Source organism: Mya arenaria, chromosome 7 (genome assembly GCF_026914265.1).
Source record: "Mya arenaria isolate MELC-2E11 chromosome 7, ASM2691426v1".
Lineage (NCBI taxonomy): Eukaryota > Metazoa > Mollusca > Bivalvia > Myida > Myidae > Mya > Mya arenaria.
In genome coordinates, this window is record NC_069128.1 from 69,757,628 (window position 1) to 69,781,338 (window position 23,711).

The 23,711-nt window shown below is 34.6% G+C and overlaps 1 long non-coding RNA gene across 1 annotated transcript; it reads right to left on the bottom strand.

The window, feature by feature from the left end:
* Window positions 1-437: 437 nt before the first annotated feature.
* Window positions 438-14,546, bottom strand: LOC128240788 (uncharacterized). Its single transcript, XR_008262302.1, has 6 exons — window positions 14,305-14,546; window positions 10,430-10,524; window positions 6,237-6,344; window positions 3,364-3,456; window positions 2,500-2,543; window positions 438-1,813 (listed from the first exon to the last, which is right to left on the bottom strand). It is a non-coding gene; the product is annotated as an uncharacterized LOC128240788 (long non-coding RNA).
* Between the last annotated feature and the right edge of the window lie 9,165 nt (window positions 14,547-23,711).

Here is a 23,711-nt window from a genome sequence, read left to right on the forward strand (position 1 = left end):
CATGAAAAATGCCTAATTTAGCGACGCCGACGGGTATCAATCCAGCGAATTCGTACGGTACTACAGAACAGAAATGTTGTCGGTGCGTTTATAGGTCAAGCTGGTAAAATCTTTCTCACTGTTTCTTTTCTAAAAAAATAACACCTCTGCATATTGTAACTCTTATATGGAAGTAAAACAGATAGTCATTCTAACTGCCCTTAATTTCAATGGCTATTTCAGCGTGTGATAACGACTGCGTTGAAAAAACTGAATCACCCAGTGTGTTACATGGGAATAATACTGTAATGTAATGCGAACAACGCATCATCTTGTGAAACTAAAATGACTCCTTTGCACTTTAAGGATGTGACACAGATATCTGTTTGCATATACATCAAGGATAATGTCAGCAAGTCAGTAAAGTTTTCAGAAGTATTTTATTGGTCTGATTGTAATACTGTAATAGTTAAGTGTCAATTAACAGAAACTTCAGAAGGATGGATATATTTATATAGCTGATCATTACAGGACAGGTATTAAATACGAATATATCAATACTAAGTAATCAGTATTATGTAGACAAATGGATACAAATACATGTCAAAAGAACCTCGGATACATACCATGCTCGGATATGTGAAATAAGTACATAATTATCAACAGCCGGAAAGTAGATAATTTTTAGCTCCAAAGAGCAGAATTCATACTTCTATTTATATGATAAAATATGTTGAAAGTCCACTTTACACAACAATCACTATTAAAGCTATTAAAGTCTAAACTAAGGCATATCTTATTTCAACATTGAACCTTGATCTTGCCAAGGTCAACAAGAGCGCCATGAAGAGAACACCAGCGCTCGTCTGTTTTTTTCTCCTTCGAAAATGAGGCATAACTCAATACAAACTAAAGCCAGAGTTATGCCCCTTGATGTACACATGCATATTGTCCCTGGCAACATATTAACCAAGTTTTATCTAAATATGAAGTGATTTAGTTACTGTCCTAGGTAAAAGACTGCATGATGCCCACAGCCCTGACAGGTGCCAAGGCATATCACAATACCAAGATACTTTTTTCTGAATTTTTTTTTTTACAAAAATTAATGCATATCAAATTTCAGTAATTAACAAATCTTCATTCATTGGCTCTAGATACAATTCAACCAAACAAATACTTAACGTTTTGATAGCAAACAGAAGAAAATTAATACATTTTTGTTTGACATGTTCATACATGATGATATTTCATTTGCATTTCATCAATTTATCCAACAACACGAAAAACATCACATCACTGAGAAGTGACAGAAGCATTCAATACAAAACAATACCACACACAATTATTTACCATGGAACAAAAAAACAATTGAATACACTGCAGTGTAAATGACCACAAACATCATGGACAATTCGAGCAAAATCACCTCCAATTGAGGACAAGTTATTACCATATTTAATTTCAAATTTTTAATTGTTAAAAAATAAATAAAAATAGAACAACATCCAAAGAAAATGTCAATCACTGATTGTATTCAGATATAAAGCTTAAATCAAAATGCAATCTAGTCTATTCTATAATTTAAAGTATCTATTTGTTTAATTGTTTGCTTTTTGATGAGCCTATTGCAAGGCCAGTTGCCTTGTTCTAATATACCCTTTCACCATTGTCCTTGATCGCCTGGCAAGAATTGGATACTTCTTTATAAGTTCAAGACAATCTAACTTATTTTTGGTGGAGTATTAAGCTTAAAACACTTTTTAAGGCCATTTTCTACCACGTCTTCTTCAGCCTAGCTCCAAGGTGTTCTGACTGTGGCTGTTCGTTTTTCCTAAAACACAGAAATACAGGCTATTTTATAGACAAAAAAAATCACTATATTTTGAGCACTAAAATATGAAAGTGTGTTCTTGATAGTCCTCTATAGGACAAATAACCATAAAACATATAATCCTATATTAAAACATGTTTTATTAATTGAAGTTGTCTAGAAATTGGCAACAGTGCCTCTGCAAGTCAATATATAAATATGACCTGTATTCAAGATGATGTGTTTTCACTGATAACCTTTATATTATTTGATTTCTGAATTTGTACACTAAAATGGGCACGGTAAGCAAACTCATTTTTCTGTAGCACTGACCTGAGCAACATGTCTTACAGTGCTATATAATATACATTGTTGTCCATGTTAAACATGTTTAACTTCAGGATTTTATTTGATATGTAGAAATTCAATTCAAGGCCTTTCTGTTAAATACAATTAGATATTTTCACTGTAACTTTTTACACTGATCAGTAACATGACACACATTCTGGCTAATTTAAACACTGAATAGGTTTTTTTTAAGATTACAAGTATGGTTGTTACACAAAATAATTTGTGCACTAAGGAAGACAACAGAAAAGCCTGATCACAAAAGTGCACTACTCCTTTACAGAAACAACACTTTTTAAATCAAATTTGCTTTCAGAATAGAAATTTCTAACTGTTACAAATTTCAATATGATTCTTACATGGTTTGTGCCAATCCCAGCATTTAGGACTGCTTCGAGTTGACCTATGGAGACAAAAACATATTATATACGCAAATAGGTCTGCTATGTTTCTTAACGCTAACAATTAATGCTATTTATAATAATGAAACAGGCGTCTTTCGACAAGTATTATTTGAATGAAATTGATGTACATTAACAAAACCTCTTTCTGAGGACTTTTCTAAAAATATCACCTCCAATGGAGGCCAATTACTTTTATTAGACACCATGCCTGTATTGAGATCTCAGGTATTTCAAATTTCCTTGATGCCTATTATTTAAAATGCAGTACTGGTTATGAAATATTGAATGTGTAGTGTTTTTAATACAGGAGATAATTTATCTCAAACACACACACACCAACCTCGATTTAGGGAGACAATTTATCTCTACACAACTAGGCTACCTCTGGTATTTTGATTTTGTTCTGTGGTAAGCATAATACTGAAAAAAGTATTCAGCTTTACTGATTGTAAGCAGGTACATATATTAAACATTTCGGTTAATGATAATGTTATTTACATACAATGATGTACAACCAAGATTGTGAAATGACATTCAACCTACGACTAGAATGATGTCAAACTGATTTTAATATCTCTGGTGGTTTGAATTTCTTATTTGTTAAGCAAATTTCTACATGTAGTCATCACCACAAAAGGCAATGAATTTGGTCGAACACCCATTGATGTCCAAATGAAGACACTTCATTCCAATCACTTGGAACCCATTATGAAAACTATATTCCAAGACTAATTCTTTTACAACAAGGGCAAATCTATACATGAAAACATCAAATATCAGGCACCCGTTCATCTTATATTAAAAAAACGATAAGTGTACCTATTTCAGTCCCTGGTTGATCAACGGAGGCATCAGCATTATCAACATCCACATCATCAGTATCAACAGTATTCACATCATGGCACTGTCCAGCTGCAATACAAAAACATCACATCACTGAAAAATGACAATAGCATCAAAAACAGAACAAGATTATACATTATGGTATTTACCATAGAAGAAAAACTACTAAATACAGTGCAGTGTGAATGACCTCCAACTGAGGACAATTCTAGCACAAACACCTCCAATTGAGGACAAGTTAATACCTCTGGACAACACATAAAACTATTTCATAAATATCTCTTGTTTCAAATATCATCCTACTCTAGGCACTTCAAACAATTTAGTCTTTAAGACAGGAGGCACGTTTAAAGAAAGTATTTTAAAGAAAATCCACTGACAACCACTATAAAAAAAACTTCTGCAACTTCTATTTAAGAAACAAGAGCTGTTATAAGACAGCGCGCTTGACTACGCCGCTTTGACTTAGAAGTGAAAACAATAACAATGTTATATATGCCTGTCAAACACAATAAAACAATCAAATTAAAAAAGTGAACAAGAAGCGGGATGTGACAAAACCAGGTTTTTAATGATTGGCAGAAGAGATTCAGTTTCAACTGCTTTCTTCTATCTTTAGTAGCAGTGACCTTGATGCCATGGGCCCCAAACACAATCCCATGGAAGTCCTCCATAAACTCTTCCTACATATTAAGTTTGGTCACAGTATGTCAAACATAACTGAAACAGTAATCTATTTTTAGTAACAGTGACTTTGACCCAAGGGGGCCGAAAGGCAATCCATCAAAGCTCTGCATATTGTCCTATATTCCAAGTTTGGTCACACTATGTCAACCCTTACTTGAGATATTCAGTACTAAGCATATTTTAATTTTAGTAGCAGTGACCTTGATTCGATTGGCCCCAAACACAATCCAATGGAAGTCCTCTATAAACTTTTCCTACATATTAAGTTTGGTCAAAGTATGTCAACCATAACTGTTACTACATTTTCCTGTGCTACAGAAGTTCATTACTTTTATTTGGATCGGTTTTTCTTACTGCTTAAAGACCGACTGAATTAGTTTCAGTAAGTTATCTGTCCTCTGACGATACCTTCACCATTTTTACTTTCCTGGGCTCTGTTAAGGTAGTGCATGGATTCCCTGTGGGCCACTCACATTTTTTCATATAGGTTTTCCAATTTAAAAAATTGATTATTGTACCTGAGATGTTAAATTTCTCTGATTTTTGATAGTTAGAAATAAATTACTTGGAGTTTATTTTTTTATACTGTGTTTGTCATTTTTTGACACTCGACAGAATTGTTTCAAACTTACAGCCTAAAGTTGCATTATGGCTTGCCTGAGCAGCTAGGTATATCTAAGGCATTTATTAGTTTCATAGTTATTTTGGTTTTTACAGTGTTATTTTCATTTGAATTTAATTAATGAACTTGAATTCTTGAATAGATTGTATAAAAAAAAATGCAAACATCTCAGTTGTTCTTCACACCCAACCTCCCTGCCTTTGCCCTGTGTCGAACCTGAGGGTTCTTGTAACCGCCCGTGCGGCTTACTACCACTTGTTGAGGTTCGGTTACACAGTAATCTATTTTTAGTAACAGTGACATTGACCCTAGGGGGGCGAAGTCAATCCATGAAAGCTCTGCATAAACTTGTCCTATATACCAAGTTTGGTCACACTATGTCAACCTTTACTTGAGTTATTCAGTATAAGCATATTTCTATTTTTAGCAACAGTGACATTGACCTAGACCATAACTCTAGGGGCCCAAAACACAATCTCAGAAAAGGTCTCTATAAACTCTTCCTATATATCAAGTTTGGTCTATTTATTTCAAACCTAGCTAAAATTATTCCATTCATAAGGTGACTTTGACGCTGCCTCCCACCAGCCGCCCGAACAATGACGCAAGTCGACATTCAAATAACTGGTTTTCCCTTTATGAAAATGTGGTTAAGAATATATATAAAAATGTGCCTTTCAAAGGATATAAAAAGAAAAACTGAAAAAAAAAATCATTCCCATAATTTGTATTAAGGGTTAAAATGGAGTTATGTTCCTTGTTCTAAGATGGTCGTCAATAATTATGCAAAGTATTAAGGGCATTGAATGAAGGGTATAGACGTTTTTTTTTATTAAAATCCCAACTTGCCCTACAACTTTAACCTGCCCTAAAACTTTAACCTAAGTCAATCAGGGGCCATAACTTGTATTAAGGATACTATGGAGTTATGTAACCTCATGATGGTCCTAAACAATTGTGTGAAGTATTAAGTCAATTGAATGAAGGGTGTTGGACTAATACGTGAAAATCCCAACTTGCCCTAAAACTTTAATCTGCCCTTAAAGTTTAACCCAAGTCAATCAGGGGCCATAACTTGTATTAAGGATAATATGGAGTTATGTAACCTCAAAGGAGTGATGGTCCTGAACAACTATGTGAAGTATTAAGTCAATTGAACAAAGGGTATAGAAGTTATTAATAAATATCCCAACCTGTCCTAAATCTTTAACCGAAGTTCAATAGTCAATCAGGGGTCATAATTTGTAAAAAGGATAATATGGAGTTATCTAACCTCATTGTGTGATGGTCATGAACAACTATGTTAAGTATTAAGTTAATTGAATGAATGTATTGGACTTCTAAGTGAAAATCCCAACTTGCCCTAAATTGCAATTTCTAACCGGACGCTGATGCTGGGGTGAATAGTATAGCCCTCCTAATTCTTCGAATAATTGAGCTAAAAACTATATTCCAAGGCTTATCATAAAACTTTTTTTTTTGCAATTTTGCTCAAATATCAGGCACAAATTCATCTCATATTATAAAAAGATAAGTGTACCTATTTCAGTCACTGGTTGATCAACGGAGGCATCCACATCATCAGCATCCACATCATCAGCATCCTCATCATCAGTATCATCAGTATTCACATCATGGCACTGTCCAGCTGCAATACAAAAACATCACATCACTGAAAAGTGACAGAAGCATCAAAAACAAAACAAGATTATACATTATGGTATTTACCATGGAAGAAAAACTATTAAATACAGTGCAGTGTGAATGACCTCCAACTGAGGACAATTCTAGCACAAACACCTCCAATTGAACACATGTTATTACCCTTGGACAACACATAAAACTATTTCATAAATATCTCTAGCATTTAATTCCTTTTATGTTAGGAACTTCAAAGTCAGTTCCGTTTCATAAGACTGGAGACACCTCTACTTAAAGTGTTTTATAGCAAACCCACTGACGACCAATATTTAACACTTTGCAACTGTTAGACCTTTAAGAAAAAAAACTAAATTTCAAGGCTTATAATGGAACAAAATTAAATTGCAATTTTACTTAAATATCAGGCAACCATTCATCTCATATAAGTAGAAAGGTAAGTGAAAAAGCGTACCTCTATTAGTCCCTGGTTTATCATCCGGGGCATCTACATCATCAATATCCACATTATCAGCATTATATCATCAGTATGAACAATATCCACATCATCAGTATGAACAGTATCCACATCATGGCACTGTCCAGCTGCAATACAAAATATCACATCACTGAAAAGTGACAGAAGCATCAACAAGAGGGCCATGATGGCCCTAAATCGCTCACCTGAGTAAAAGAGTTTAACCTTTGTTATTAATATAGCTTGTTTCTCAAAGAATATTGAACAAGAGCTGTCAAAGTATGTGACAAATGCCCCCCAATGTGACATTGATCTATGAACAAGTAAATAAAAAGTTGATCTTGCCTTTATGTGTCAAATACATATTGCAAGTTATATTAAATTGCCTCTGAATATAGAAAAAAAAACAATCATACTAAATGACAGCCAACACTCTTTATGTCCTCATATTCAGCATTCCATTGTGAATAAACACTTAGTGTATCTTTCACCTTAGAGGTAGGGACATGGGTCTTGCACACGACACGTTGTCTTGGTATGTCGAAAACATATGGCAAGTCATTTTAAAATCTGTCCATATAAGAGTAAGTCACAGCGCTGACATGACAGCCTATATTTTCCTTCAGGTTGCCATGGCAACCAGAGTTCTGCATGGAATTAATTCTTTTGAACAATTTTGAAAAAGCACCAACCAAGGATCATTCCTATGAAGTTTCATCAAAATTGTCCAAGCGGTTTAGGAGAAGAAGATGATTGTAACCAATTGTTGACACTTTTCCTTTAGGTTGCCATGTCAACCAGAGTTCTACATGGAATTAATTTCTTTGAACAATTTTGAAAAAACACCAACTAAGGATCATTCCTATGATGTTTCATCAAAATTGTCAAAGCGGTTTAGGAGAAGAAGATGATTATAACCAATTGTTGACATTTTCCTTTAGGTTGCCATGGCAACCGGGCCAAACAAAATTATGTGAACAAATTTAAGAGAGGTCCATGCAAGGACACTTCAAACCAAATTTGCTGAAGATCTATCAAGGGGTTCATGCGAAGAAAATGTAAAGTTTTTTTTACTAATTTTAGCTCTGGTGGCCCTTAAAAGGGGCCAAACAAAATTATTTGAAAAGACCTGACAGAGGCCCATGCTAGGATGCTTCAGACTTGAAGATCCATCAAGCAGTTAATAAGATCAAGTTGTTTAAAGGTTTTTCTATTTTTTGCTCTGGTGACCCCTAAAAGGGGCCAAACAAAACCATTTGAACAAAGTTGAGAGAGGACCATGTAAGGATGCTACATATCAAGTATGGAGTCATTCTGACCTTTACTTTCAGAGGAAAAGATGTTTAAGTGACAAGACAATGTAAAAACAAATGACCCCTGAGCAAGGCCAATTTGACCCCGGGACAATAATTTGAATACCTTTGGTGTAGGTCCACTAGGTAACACTATATACCAAATATGAAAGCTCTAGGTCTTATATTTTGGAAAAGAGGATTTTTAAAGTTTTATTATATAAGACTATATAAAAATATTGAAAACCTAAGCCTATGAACACGGGGCGTGGCCAATTTTGACCCCAGGGCTAAAGTTTGAACAATCTTAATAGTGGCCCGATAAACAATGCTTTATACCAAATATCTAAGGCCTTCGCCTTTTGGTTTCGGAGAAGAAGATTTTATAACTTTTCATCATATACATATATAAGGAAACCCATGACCGCCCGGGTGGGGCCATTTTTTGACCCCAGGGCCAAAGATTGAACAATATTGGTACAAGTCAACTAGATGATATATCATGCCAAATATCTAAGCTCTTGTCATTACTTGATTTTACGTGTGTATCTATATATGTATATTTGTTATTAATTGTTGTATGTGGCCCATATTGAAAATTGGTATGTGTACTAAATATGTTATCCAGTTTAAATTAAGACGTTACTTGTCTTTGTGAGTTCGGAGAAGATTTTTTAAGTTTTCACTATAACACATATAGAGAAAACCCATCAGCCACGGGGTGTGGCCAATTTTGACCCCAGGGCCATAATTTGAACAAACTTTGTAGAGGTCCACTAGACGATGAATCATGCCAAATATCTAAGCTCTAAGCCACTAAGTTCAGAGGAGATGATTTTTGAAGTTTTCACTATAAACATATAGAGAAAACCCATGACCCCCGAAGGGGGTGGGGCCAATTTTGACCCCAAGGCCATAATTTGAACAATCTTTGTAGAGGTCCACTAGACGATGAATCATGCCAAATATCTAAGCTCTAGTCCAAGTAAGTTCAGAGGAGAAGATTTTTGAAGTTTTAACTATAAACATATAGAGAATACCCTAACCCCCCTGGGCGGGGCCAATTTTGACCCCAAGGCCATAATTTGAACAATCTTTGTAGAGGTCCACTAGACGATGAATCACGCCAAATATCTAAGCTCTAAGCAACGTAAGTTCAGAGGAGATTTTTGATTTTTTTTAAATATAAACATATAGAGAAAACCCATGAACCCCCCGGGGCGGGGCCAATTTTGACCCCAGGGCCATAATTTGAACAATCTTTGTAGAGGTCCATCAGACGATGAATCATGCAAAATATCTAAGCTCTAGTCCAAGTAAGTTAAGAGCAGAAGATTTTTGAAGTTTTAACTATAAACATATCAAGTATACCCATGACCCCCCGGGGCGGGGCCAATTTTGACCCCAAGGCCATAATTTGAACAATCTTTGTAGAGGTCCACTTGACGATGAATCATGCCAAATATCTGAGCTCTAGTCCAAGTAAGTTCAAAGGAGAAGATTTTTGAAGTTTTCACTATAAACATATAGAGAATACCCTAACCCCCAGGGGCGGGGCCAATTTTGACCACAGGGCCATAATTTGAACAATCTTTGTAGAGGTCCATCAGACGATAAATCATGCCAAATATCTAAGCTCTAGTCCAAGTAAGTTAAGAGGAAAAGATTTTTGAAGTTGTAACTATAAACATATCAAGTATACCCATGACCCCCCGGGGTGGGGCCAATTTTGACCCCAAGGCCATAACTTGAACAATCTATGTAGAGGTCCACTAGACGATGAATCATGCCAAATATCTAAGCTCTAGTCCAAGTAAGTTCAAAGGAGAAGATTTTTGAAGTTTTCACTACAAACATATAGAGAAAACCCATGACCCCCCGGGGCGGGGCCAATTTTGACCCCAAGGCCATAATTTGAACAATCTTTGTAGATTTCCACTAGACGATGAATCATGCCAAATATCTAAGCTCTAGTCCAAGTAAGTTCAGAGGGAAGATTTTTGAAGTTTTCACTATAAACATATGGAGCATACCCATGACCCCCCGGGGCGGGGCCAATTTTGACCCCAAGGCCATAATTTGAACAAACTTTGTAGAGGTCCATTAGGCACTTCAAACAGTTCTGTCTCATAAGATAGGAGGGGCCTCTACTGAAAGTATTTGATAGAAACCCCACTGAAGACCAATATCAAAACACTGCAACTTCTAGTTAAGAAAAAAACTATATTCCTCTAGACTTATACTAGAACAAAAAATAATTGCTGTTTTACTCCAATAACAGTCACCCGTTCAACTTATATTATATTATAAGAAAGATTAAAGTACCTATTTCAGTCCGGAGGCATCCACATTATCATCATCCACATCATCAGCATCCACATCATCAGTATCAACAGTATTCACATCATGGCAATGTTCAGCTGCAATACAAAAACATCACATCACTGAAAAGTGACAGAAGCATCAAAAACAGAACATGACTACACATTATGGTATTTAACATGGAAGAAAAACTACTGAATACAGTGCAGTGTGAATGACCTCCAACTGAGGACAATTCTAGCACAAACACCTCCAATTGAGGACAAGTTATTACCCTTGAACAACACATATAAAACTATTTCTTAAATATCTCTGGTATAAAATTTCATTTAAGCTAGGCACTTCAACCAGTTTTGTCTCATAAAACTTGAAGCACGCTTACTGGAAGTTCTTTATAGCACACCCACTGACAACCAATATTATAACACTGTGCAACTCCTAGTTAAGAAAAACACACCATATTTCAAGCATATCATAGACAACAAAAATCTTCAAACACTTATGCTTTCTCAAACCAGGGGACAATTCAATACAATTTAACAGAGCAACCTTGGAGTTTACCAATTGCACTGACAGCAAATAAAAACTTTCTAATAATTTTAATTGTAAACAAAACATGTACGTTATACCAAAGAATTACACTTTATTAAAAATAAAGGTTGGGGCATGATGGTGAACAAGCATGCAAAGTTTCAAAGCCAGATGTCAATGGACTTTGAAAATATTTGAGGTGGTACGTAAACTTTAACGTAAATTCTAAGAAGAAAAAGGGGCATAATTTTCTCAAAATGCTTGATAAAGTTACCTCTTCCTGTGTACAGGTTGGGGGAATGATGGTGAACAAGCGTCCAAGGTTTCGAAGCCATATGTCAATGGACTTTGAAAATATTTGAGGTGGTACACAAACTTTAATATAAGTGGTTACGCCGACGCTGCTGCCGACGCTCGGGTGACTAGGATAAATCTCCTTATTCTTTGAATAGTCAAGCTAAAAAATCATTGGTTAACACCTTATGCTGGGGCCTGAAGTATAACTTTCTGCCAACAAAGTTACATCCTGGTATAAATGTAAAATAGGTATTTTCCCCAATTCTGCGACAATATTTTCCTTTAGATTGTCCTATTTATGAAAAACATTTGATAGAAATCAGGTAAGAATTGGCCAAGAAAAAAACTTTGTCTGCAATAAAATAATTAATTATGCCTCCACTGGAATATGTGAATGCAAATGTTTATATGGCACATCATCACTTACATTCATTTATACTTTGATAATGATTATATTTTGCATTTTTTTTAATTATGCTTCCTTGTTTTAAACAGTATTCTATTTTACAATCAATTATTGGTTACAATCAATTGATTAGATATTGGCTGTAATTGGAAAGCTGTTGCTATTTATATACTGTTTAACTGTTATATAAAACAGTAAGTCACTCTAAGTTGAATTTTATGCATTTTATCGGATATACATGGTAAAGACTGATTTAGACTCTTAGATTGTTTTTTGAAAGAAATAAAAAATATACATTATATCATATCTTGCTTTCAACCGGCTAGTGGTAACATTCAATCATATTTGGAGTTTTTTTATAAAGATGAAATTAAACAAAATGTACGCCGTTAAATATGATATTGTTTTGGACTTCTGCTACATTAACAATAAATCTGACTGCAAAACAACCATGTATCTTAAAGATAAGTGTTTAACATCACATCAGTTCACATACAAATTTTGGACATATAGATCTATATTATTTTTGATTTTGATTGTTTTAATTCCTAATGACCACACTTGACTTAAACATTAACATTAGAAAGTTAAGGTTAGTCACTGTACCCTAAACAGAATAATTTTGCATTCACAGTCAACTTAACATAAAAAACATAATCGGGTCAGGATTCTTTGTCGGTAGGGTTTGGTTGTCTTGAAAACCTATTCAAATCATATTGTAGTTTATTTTTCAGAAGGCTACAAGTTTACTAACAGAAGTCGTACCAACACAAACTCGCACCAATACGAGTCGTGCAATATACGGACAGGTCGCCCCACATATATATGTATTATATAGGCGGTATGGGTAGATTCATATAAGTAGCTCAATGTCATATAGACTTTATATTAATTTACCATCATAAATTCTTAATCAATAAAATACCTTTAAAAAAGATATCCAATAAATATTGTAAAATTTGACAGAAATAATATGTACTACCATATATAATCCATATGCAGGGCGACTTCTCTATATATATGGTGAGACTTCATAGTAGTACTAGTTTGTGTTGGTACGACGGCTCTTGTAATCACGTGTTTGATGAAGTTCATGCATGGTTGTTAGCTACAAACATGATTTTATGCTAGTCTAAAAAAATAGACGTGTTATATAGGATTCTTCCAATACCTAACGTATAAACGGGTTTGTGCAAAAACAGGTTTTTTTTGAAACGTATTGAAACTTTATTTCGAGAAGAATTTTATGTTTGAAATAGGTAAAAAAGGTTTATGTTCATATTTTACCATGTAAGTGCAAATATATTTTGCACAAAGCATTAAATTGCAATAAAACAAAACTTGACTAACACAGACTTCAATTATGCAAAGCTTAACAACAATGCATTGTTAAATTAAACCACAAAGGTTACACTTGAATTATTTTTAGACAATACCTTTCTCGTATTACACTTAATGCACCAGTCAATTGTAACCTCGGTCCCCCCAGGTCCCGTGGTATACCCGGGATAGCCGGGGAAAAGGGCTGTGTTTTTATTTTCCAGGTGCCCCCGCAGGGCCGGGTGATCGCGATGGTTTAGTCATAACGGCAAATTAAGCAGAGGTTGGGCCTTATATAGAGTCTCTGGGGTGCGGGGGCATTTGACCGGCGTTTAACAATCAGTTCGTCCCCGCAAGGCGGGGATTTTACCCGGGGTTTGCTGGAATGAAAGTCAAAGTCCCGGCTATTCCCTTGGACCGGGGGGGGGACCGTGGTTACAATTGGCTGGTGCATAAGTGTTTCATGAAACCAGTCATCGATATTAGACTTTTGGATGAACAAGCCTGAATTCTTAAACTTTTGCTTGGCATGAATTTTTTTAACAAGCCCTGCTATATAAAATTCAGAATTTTAACAAGTCCGGAAGACATTTTTCCAATGCAGGGGTTGCTAATTCATATTGATCTGTCAACAAAGCATCACCAATTTAAACTACCTAGCAGGTGCCTTTTATCTTTCCGCTCAATAAACTTAGCGCTGGGCTCTGTCATTCTTGGCTAGGAAAACAACAGGTGGGACATGGATGCTTAGAGTCGCCAAATAAAAACCGTCTCTGAAGACTGAAGCTAACATTCATCAACGTACAATTATTTGGACTTAGATGTATGCTAAGCATAATGCTTTAATGCACTGCTTTTGTAGATACATAAGCTTTAATAAATTAAACCATTCAAAAATAACAACTGGCGAATAGCTGGTGTTAAAACATAACAGCTGACCAACTTATATCTTGTTTTGTTCATTTTTTAAAAGGATACACTGAATGTCTCCGAAAACTCGTCGTGTTGACATATAATAATTCTTTAAATTAGCATAAAAAATGAAATAAATTTCTATTTAAAGAAAAGTATATAGTTTCTTATATAAACAGCTAATGGGCACATCATAATTGTAGAAACCATCACTGTATCTTCATTGTAATGAAATTTTCCGTTTCCGGGTCAGACATCGCGAAAACATATGACACTCTCAAAAATCAATCGAAGTAAACAACGTCTGGCCATGACCGTATCATACTGATAAGATAACACCTTTAAACATATATTTTACGATAAAATATTGTTATAAAGTAAATTAACAATTGAAAAAAGATGTTTCACTCACTTGATGATGCGTGTAACACAGCCAATCGAGACCACTGTCCAGAGTGTGACCAAAACAGAGGCAAAAAATGGAAATTTACGGACGGTCACGCACTTCCCATACACTTGACCCTTCTGACCTCCAACTGAGGGCAGTCCATTTTTATGATTTTATTTTTCGTTTCAAGTCATAAAACGAACTTTGAGACTACCTTAAAAAAATGCCAAATGAGACCGTCCTCAGTTGGCGGTAATGGTCTCAATCGTTGCTGTTATTTCTAAGGATTGTCCTCAGTTGGCGGTGTGTGCACACACACACACACACACACACACACACACACACACACACACACACACACACACACACACACACACACACACACACACACACACACACACACACACACACACACACACCCGCACACACACACACACACACACACACACACACACACACACACACACACACACACACACACACACACACACACACACACACACACACACACACACACACACACACACACACACATATATATATATATATATATAGATGATAATATAAACATTATATTCATCCAAAATGATATGTTCTACAGTAAGTCACAAAACCCACAGCTGCAAGCCATTGACGTTATCTATCCAAGGCAGACAACTTGAATGTCAACACATTTAATTGGCGAGCACATGTGCCTTCAATCTCGCGAATGACTAAAACAAAAATACGGGTTGTTTTCTAATTACTGACATTTGTGCTTTCAATCTTCGATGTGCGTTGTTTAGTTTGGGGTAAAACAAGCGATATTATAGAATAGCTATTGAGAGGTAAATCATTTATTAAAGAAATGCAGCGAAAAGATAATGTTTGTGAAAGCTTACTTGATACGTTTTGATTGTTATGGAATCTATGCATGTTTGCGTTGTAAAAGTATAATGGATACTGTCGACATCTAAGAAGCATACTAAATTTTGATATTCATCATGAATGTATTAATAGCTTGCAATATGATGACGACCTGAAATACACCAGATGTTAAAACGGTGATTCTAACTGTCGCTGGCCTACTGAAACACTGTGACCTACCTCTAACAAGTGACGTCTTGACGAGTAAAACGGCACAAGGTGTTAAGCGGTGTATATTGGAGTGGCGGGGACTACTATTTCAAGTGCAATAATAAATTTCCTGAAAGACGATCGACTTAATTAAGGTCAATTGCAAATACAACTAGTACGGGTGAATAAGTATTGTCTTGTACATATTCGAATATTTTACAAAATCAACATGGTTTACAATACAAAGACAGCTACATACATGAACAAGGACACTTTTAAAGACCCAAACCTAATGCTAAATGTTCACTAAACGAGAGAAACATACACGTACAGAAAACATATGCACGAAAGTATCTATCAAGTATGTTTTGCGTTATATTTTTTTAATAGTGACTATCAGCAAAACAGGAATTCACGGAGGGTTTCAAAAAATTTACGAGCACTCAACGTTATGTTTGCATATTGGCTTATTTTATGGTGATAAAATGGTACCAGCTTAAAACTGTACATTGCTTGTATCGTCCTTTAAACGAAAATAAGTAGACACGCCTTTTTACCAGCCAGATACATACAAGTCAACATATTGAAAGCAAAGCCTTTAACATACATACCGCTATCAATGAAAGTTTGGGTTACGCCTCCAAACATTCACTTAAAACGCTTTCATGTCGTTCCTATCCACACATTTATTCAACATGAATATTGCTTAGAACCGAAAAAAAACAGTATTTATATGAAAAACTACAGAAACAAGCCCAGTAGCCAAAAGGTTAAACATAAACTCTGTTTAATGGCACAGGTAAACGCCAAAAACATAGAACACAATAAAACAAAAGCTCGCAACATCACAAAACTGCATAAACAACACAATGAATATATACTATATAAAAACTAGATGTGTGTGTCAAGGTATCGCCTTGGAACGGTCAGTAAAATGTAATGTTCAACTTTTTATCCCAACAATCAAAAATGTATTAAAATCGTTCCAAGTAATTCTTATCAAAGTATGCATTAACTTTAGGAAACTTAAAAAAAGATAAATAAATAATAAACTAAAAGGTAAATCCAGAGTATTTCAGTGTTTAGGGATTCCAACTTTATCTGCAGACGAAGGAATACAATTCAGAATACCTAGTGTAAAAACGTTTCAAAGATACGTAACAGTTGTTGTTTGAAACTATGAGCATCACACACGGTCTGCCTTAGCAATTAAAAGGTTTAAAACTGTGTGATCAGAGAGTTTCATAATAAAAAAAGCATAATTGTACACAACTAGGAACAAACAAAGAAAACATTAGTAAAAAAAAAAAACACGTACAATTTTAAAAGAAAAAAACGTCATACGCTGTAACATCGCTAGCCAACAGAAAAAAACGGTTTTAAAGATAACATGAATCTGCGAATTTTTCATAAAATCAAAGTACAAAAAGTTAGTTGTGTAAGGACACCATATGTCAACCATATGAGGAATTGTTCATCAAAACAAGAAGGCAAGCACTTTTGTGCACAAACCTCACCGAAGCCGTCTTATTGTTAGGTTTAGTAATATGAAAGGCATACTAATATATCAACTGATAACTTAGTGCAACCCATATAGGCTATAAATGACACCCCCATTTTGTATGTGATAATATATGTTCTGTAATGGAATCATGTGTACGATAAGTTGTACGTAAGACAAGAAATTTGTAATAAAAGAGAAACATTCGTATAACTGAATTTTCTTAAAAGTGTATTTAATCCATGTGTAATACCAATGGTACTTTCAGACATCATGTTATGAAAAGGGGTTGACACTTTGAAGGAATCGGTCATGTGAGTTTAATATTTCTGAGGCAAGGCTATGTTAAGCGGGTGCCACACTATTTTTGCAGTCTCTCTTGAGAAAACATTAGCCTAATGTTCATAGCTGACAGGCGAGTATGCCATTTATTCCAACAACATATGGTTCCTATCAAATGCAAGCTTGAATCGGATCTTTCTCATAAGAGAACAAACTTTTTACACAAATGACTGACAGATTGTTTAAGACATGTCAGATTTTTTTGCCATTAAGAAGAAAACCAAATTAACACCCATTAATACTCGACAAAAAAGTATGTATTTTTTGTGTCTGTTTTTTTTTTTCTGTTGATTGGAACATATGACTCCGTGTATAGTTAGATTTAATCAGAGGATACAAATTATGTAAAAAAAATATTTATTTAACTTCTTCAAGGGGTCATCGGTATTTGCAATGAGTTTTAAGGACGTATACTCAAGCGATTAAAACGGATGGCTGAAGCGTAAGACAATTCTCGGACATTTTTTTTGCGGATCAAAGGTCATAATTCTTAAGCAATCATAATAACCTTTATGGATGGTAAACGCAAGCCGAGAGATTTTAGTACCGCTAATCGAAATCAGTTATTGTCAGATCGATCTACTTGTTAACATGATATTTCTAAATAATGAATGCGTTAGGCTTACAGAATGGGATGTATGGTGTTTTGCAGTTAAAACATGCGAATTTACCACTTCATTTAAATACGTTCATTAAAGTGCAATCTTAATGTACATTTGACTGCAGGCCGAAGAATGTCAAATACATCGTGGTAGGTTTACCTAAGGGAAAAGGTAATGGTGGAAGCTAATAACACAGAAAGTTAAAAAGGTTTTTGACTAAAATGCTAATCTTTAATTATAAATAGTCAAAACTTCCTGGGCTTTTATCGGGTTTCATCTATTTTAATAAACATTAGGTTAGCAATTAACTTGTGAGATGATAGCAAATTTCCTAATACAAGTTTATCATCAACTGTTTTAATAACTAGCTATAAAAATGTAAAATATCTTCAATTTACAGTACTTTTTCACAGGTTAAGAAAGGTGCTTATCGATAAAAGGGTTTACTTTAAAAAAGTAAATTCAGGCTTGTCGCTCCTACATCCTTTCAGCGCTTTCAGCACTTTTATTAAAAATGGGTAAATATTTCATTTCAAATGTGTCATTTATCGAAACAGATTTAAATAATTGTGTTTGGAATAAAGCATTCAATTTGTTTAAAAAGCTTAGAATAAAATGGCTCAACATAACTTTTATCCATTGTATCTTGTTCTTGTTCTAGCTGATATTCATTGTTAATGACAACCATCTCTTATTGCTCAGCCTTATCTGCGAATATTTTAAACAAACAAAAAATCATTTATAAGTTATTATTGTTATGTTTTCAGTTTCTTAAAAAAACAGTATACATACAAACAATCATTTGGTTTAAACATATTTTATTGAGCAAAATCTATCAATATTTCAATACAAATACATAATCAAATTTCAGGATTGGAACGGTAGAAATAAACTAATAGAGTTCTTTTCCCTGTTATGATAAATTACAATTAGGATTTGAGGCGGATACTAGTGATGGAGTTATAATCATATTAATGTACAAGCTCATATTAAATAATGTTTAAAATTTAGGCAATTGAATGATAGACGTTAAATGAAAAAACATTTATTGTAGAAAAAACAACTTTATTCTAAATTAATCAACTGTATTGAGGTAGAAAAAATAGTATGAGAAAGAACGAAGAAGAAAAGAAGAAGAGGCAAAGTAAAAGATGTGTGAGTGTTGGTGGTTTGAGTCGATCACTGGCTTTCAAATCTTTTTGACAAATAAATAAAACGATGAACTGCAACAAACAAAGTACTATTTTGCTCTTCTGTCAGTGTGTCATCACCATATAGTAAGCAAGGGAGGGTAACTTCAGTTAGAGATTGAACAGTATTAAACATATTTTCCTTTGTTCAGTAAAGAGAGGACAAATAAAGAGATTATGGTATGTAGTCTCCTGTCTTCCACAAATGCAAAATGGTGAGGGAATTTTTAACATAGAGATGGTGATTCAGGGAACTACAATCGTTGCGTAGGCGAGTGTGCAGGACCTGAAGCCGGCGTTTACCGTAATAAAATATTCTAAGTGTTTTGGACTTATCAGAATAGAGGTATGATTTAAAACCAACGATATTGTTTATAGCCTTTGCGTCAACTGGAAGAGAATTCCATGCAGATATTGTAGAAGGAAGGAATGAATTCATATACAAAGATGTGGCTCGGAAACTAGATATTTTGGATGAATTTCTAAGTGTTCTTGATGAAGCTTGTCCTACTGTCTGGGGAACCAAAACCGACAAGTAATCTGGCATAAAACCATTTTTTCATTTTAAAGAAGAGAAGAACTTTGTGTTTCTCGCGTCTAGTACTTAAAGTTTCCCAACCAGATTCAATTTGTAGTAAATGCAGAGAAACAAGCCTAGTACAACCAGTAACCATACGTGCAAATTCGTTTTGTATTTTATCCAGTTCGTCTTTTTCGTATTGTGTACAATTATCCCAGATACCATCTGCATACTCCAAGATAGGCCTAATAAAGGAAAGAAATATTACCTCCAGAGACCGCCTATCAAGTAGATAACGAAAACCTTTCATTATATTAACTCTGGACCAGATGTTATCTTTGATGTAGTTTATATGAGCATGCCAACTGCAATTATCAGAGAGAAAAATGCCAAGCTGTTTGTGAGATTCAACAGAATGAATAGCTGTGTAGAACATATTCACTGGTGGGTGAATGGGTTTATTTCTTTTACGAGATATGACCATTCATTCTGATTTTGATGGATTGAACTTAACGAGCCATTTGTCGGCCCAGAGAGATATTTTGTTAATATCATTCTGTAGTTTTAAGGCTGTAGACTGAGGGGAGTCGACAATAACAAAGAGACTCGTATCATCCACAAAAAGGTTTATATTTGAATCTACCTCCTTAACAATATCATTGATGTACATAAGGAACAAAAGAGGACCTAGAATTGATCCCTGTGGGACTCCAGCTTTAATCTCAGATAATGAGGAAGTAGCTCCTGGAATTGCAACGCGCTGAGACCTATTTCCTAAGTAATTGAAAAACCAAGACAATATACGACCAGAAAGTCCTGCTGGTTCAAGTTTGTACAATAGGCCACGATGCCAAACCTTATCAAAGGCTTTACTTATATTGAAAAAGACAACTCTTATTTCAAGTCCATCGTCGAGAGCTTGACAAAATGTATTATAGAGGTAAGTTAACTGGTTAACAGTAGAGTCACCGGGCATAAAACCTGATTGGAAACTGGTAAAGAAGTGTGAATCACGAAGAAAATTAAATACATGTTTAAATACAAATCTTTCAAAGACCTTTTCCATTGTATTAAGAAGAGAGATTGGGCGATAGTTAGAGGGGTTTGAAGGATCACCTTTTTTGAAGACGGCGCAGACATTTGAACATTTCCATTCTAATGGCATAACCGAAGAATTAAGCGAAACATTAAACAATTCACATAAAAGTTGGCTAAGTTGGACGGATGCTTCACGTAGGATACGATTATCAATGCCATCTGGGCCCGATGCTTTACCTGTCTTGAGACAATTATTTGCATCCGGACGATAACTCACGAAAGGCTAGACGGATTTCAACAATTTTTGGTACACAGGTGTAACATCAAAAGATACAGATCAAGTTAGTGAGCTTGTCGGTTGGTCGGTCGGTCGGTCGTTCTGTCGGTTTTCATGGTTTCCGGACGATAACTCATGAAAGGCTAGATAGATTTACAAAAAAATGGTACACAGGTGTAACATCAGAAGATACAGGTCAAGTTCGATATTGGGGCTGGTGGGGCCAAGGTCAAGGTCACTGTTACTAAAAATTGAAAATTTGCCATTCCTGTGTCCATGCGGCATTTGGGGGTATTCGTCACTCCTGTGACAGCTCTAGTTAATATTTTCATTGAAGAGCTTAAACTGTGTTCTTAAGCAATTGAACATTAATTTACACTAAATGGTTAGCAATCGTATGTACAAGTTGATAGCATAAATATAAACATTTCAGTTTGTACATAGACACAAAGGATACCTAAACACTTTAAGTCATAACCTATTTAACATATTTTCTTGAAAGATCCTCAGTTTACTTAAAATTGAAATAGATGTTGTTCAAACGAGATATATAAGTAAAATCAAGTAATCATCAATAGTACAGTACAGTACATATACACACTATGAAGATGCCGTAACTATTACGAGTATCCGTGAAGTATCGCATAGGTTTCTATCTATATGACAAAACAGGGAATATGCTATGTATTAGGACAAATGAATTGAGATATTTTTATAAATGTTTACATTAAAGCATACACATGAATATTGTATACAACTTGACAGACACTGGCACACTCACATGTATATACATACTTATACATAGTTACGCAATACAACAGGCAGTACCATTAATGAGTAAATACCGTATAGTCAGATAACCTTTAGTTTAAAGGGACTTTAACAATTTTTAAAGAAATGGTTTTACACAAGTTTAAATGTGAATAATGAGTGATTAAACATCGCGTTTTAAGTGAAAATAAATAAATGATAATTTACAAAAAAAAAATTAACCCAATGTTAGCATAGATACTATCTTAAAGATTAACAAAACCGATACAACATGCTATACGAAATCGACAGGTATGAATTAAGGCACAGGTAAATAGTAAAAACAATAATTTATTGATATCGATCTATACACACAAGCTGTATACAAATTACACAATCTGGTATGCATATTGCCATAAACTTAATACAATGGACACTCACTAAACCGGATCTCCACAAAACCGGAATCCTCGGGATACCGGACTTTTGTCAGAGTCCCGGTTTTCCCCTTTTATTTTCAATGTAAAATAATCCCTACAAAACCTGAACCTCGGAATTCCGGATACCGGACAAAAAATCGAGAAAATTTGTTAGTTGTCAACGTAATTTTACCTCACAAAACCGGACGTATGTACATATTTGTTCAAACATGTCAAAACGATTTTGTGTGTTAGGAATTCGCGAATCGCGTGTCACTTTTTCACTTTGTTTTGACAGTCGGTGCGTCGTTAAATATTGCACCTATGATGTTGTGTTAACTCGATAATGATGATTGCGCGATAATCAAACGATGATCAAACTTGTGAAAAGAAAATTGATTGAAACATTAATTTGTTTGTTGCAGAAAATAAAGAACTAGAAACGGTAATTAAGTGATCATTTTGGAGGGTTGTTTTATCTTAAGACTTCTATGATTGAATCAAATTAGAGCGGTGCGTTAATTAAACTATCAAACACAGACGACACTGGACACTTTCTTTAAGTAATGTAAGAAGAATTACCTTGACTGAACATTATGCATGACACTAGAAACGTAAAGATACAATGATATAAACTGTATCTGTAATGTTAAAAAGACATGCACATTGATATATTAATGAATATACACAATCTGGTATGCATATTGCCAGAAACTTAATACATGTATAAGGTACTGGTTAGGGTACATAATATTGACGAAAACTTGTTATTCCACTAGACGTGCTATTAGAGAGGACCCGGTATAGCATTGCATTACTAAATAGCTGATAGACATCACAGTCAATCTGCAATACCACAATAACGTTAGTTTATTTTTAAATGCGCATTTATAAGGGAGATCATTGTTGATAACTTTCATTTATTCCCTAATAATAAGTTATCTGCCTGTTTCAGTTGCAGATTGTATTATTCGAAATAGCGTAAAAACATTCACTTAACGTCATATGGTTAACAAATAATGCTTCTAGTTACATGTTCATTGTTTTGTTTTTGTTTACGTAAGATTTGTCTTTATATTATGAATAACTGGCTCGGGATCTGTCTAAATATTTATATTGTTTCCTACACAGAATTCAATGCACAAAATATAATGTAAAATACCGAATTGGATATGTTATGTAGGTTTTATCAAAATCTTTATGTTAATAAAAAAGTTAATATTTCACCTTGATAATTTCTACGAAACGATGTTATGAACTGCAATTAAATTCCCATTTACAGCTCGCCGTTAAAACGATAATTGTCGACGGATATTCCTTCAAAAGCTTTTTGTTTGTATAGTTGCTATGTTTGTCTACAGTTTGGCATTTGAATGTGGGATATTGACATATACATGGCTTTGATATATATCTCTATTTCCAAACAGGCGTAGTTGTTATCTTTCAGACATATAAAACATATATTTCCCAATCGCTTTTTACATTTTAAATATCAAATGACTTAAACTACATCTGTTAACTGTATAAACAACACGCCGCTGTAAGTTTATTGATTGATATACTAGTTTCTAAAAAAGCCTTTGCTTCGGAAGGGATGTTGAGATGTATTGGACTCCCCAAGAAATCTGCAAGATATGATAGTTTTACGCCTGATATAATGAGTCTATTGCCCTGGCCTAGGCCTTCCTTGGTGAGATTTTGTGTAGCGTTGATGAGCATGATGTGTGAATAACCTC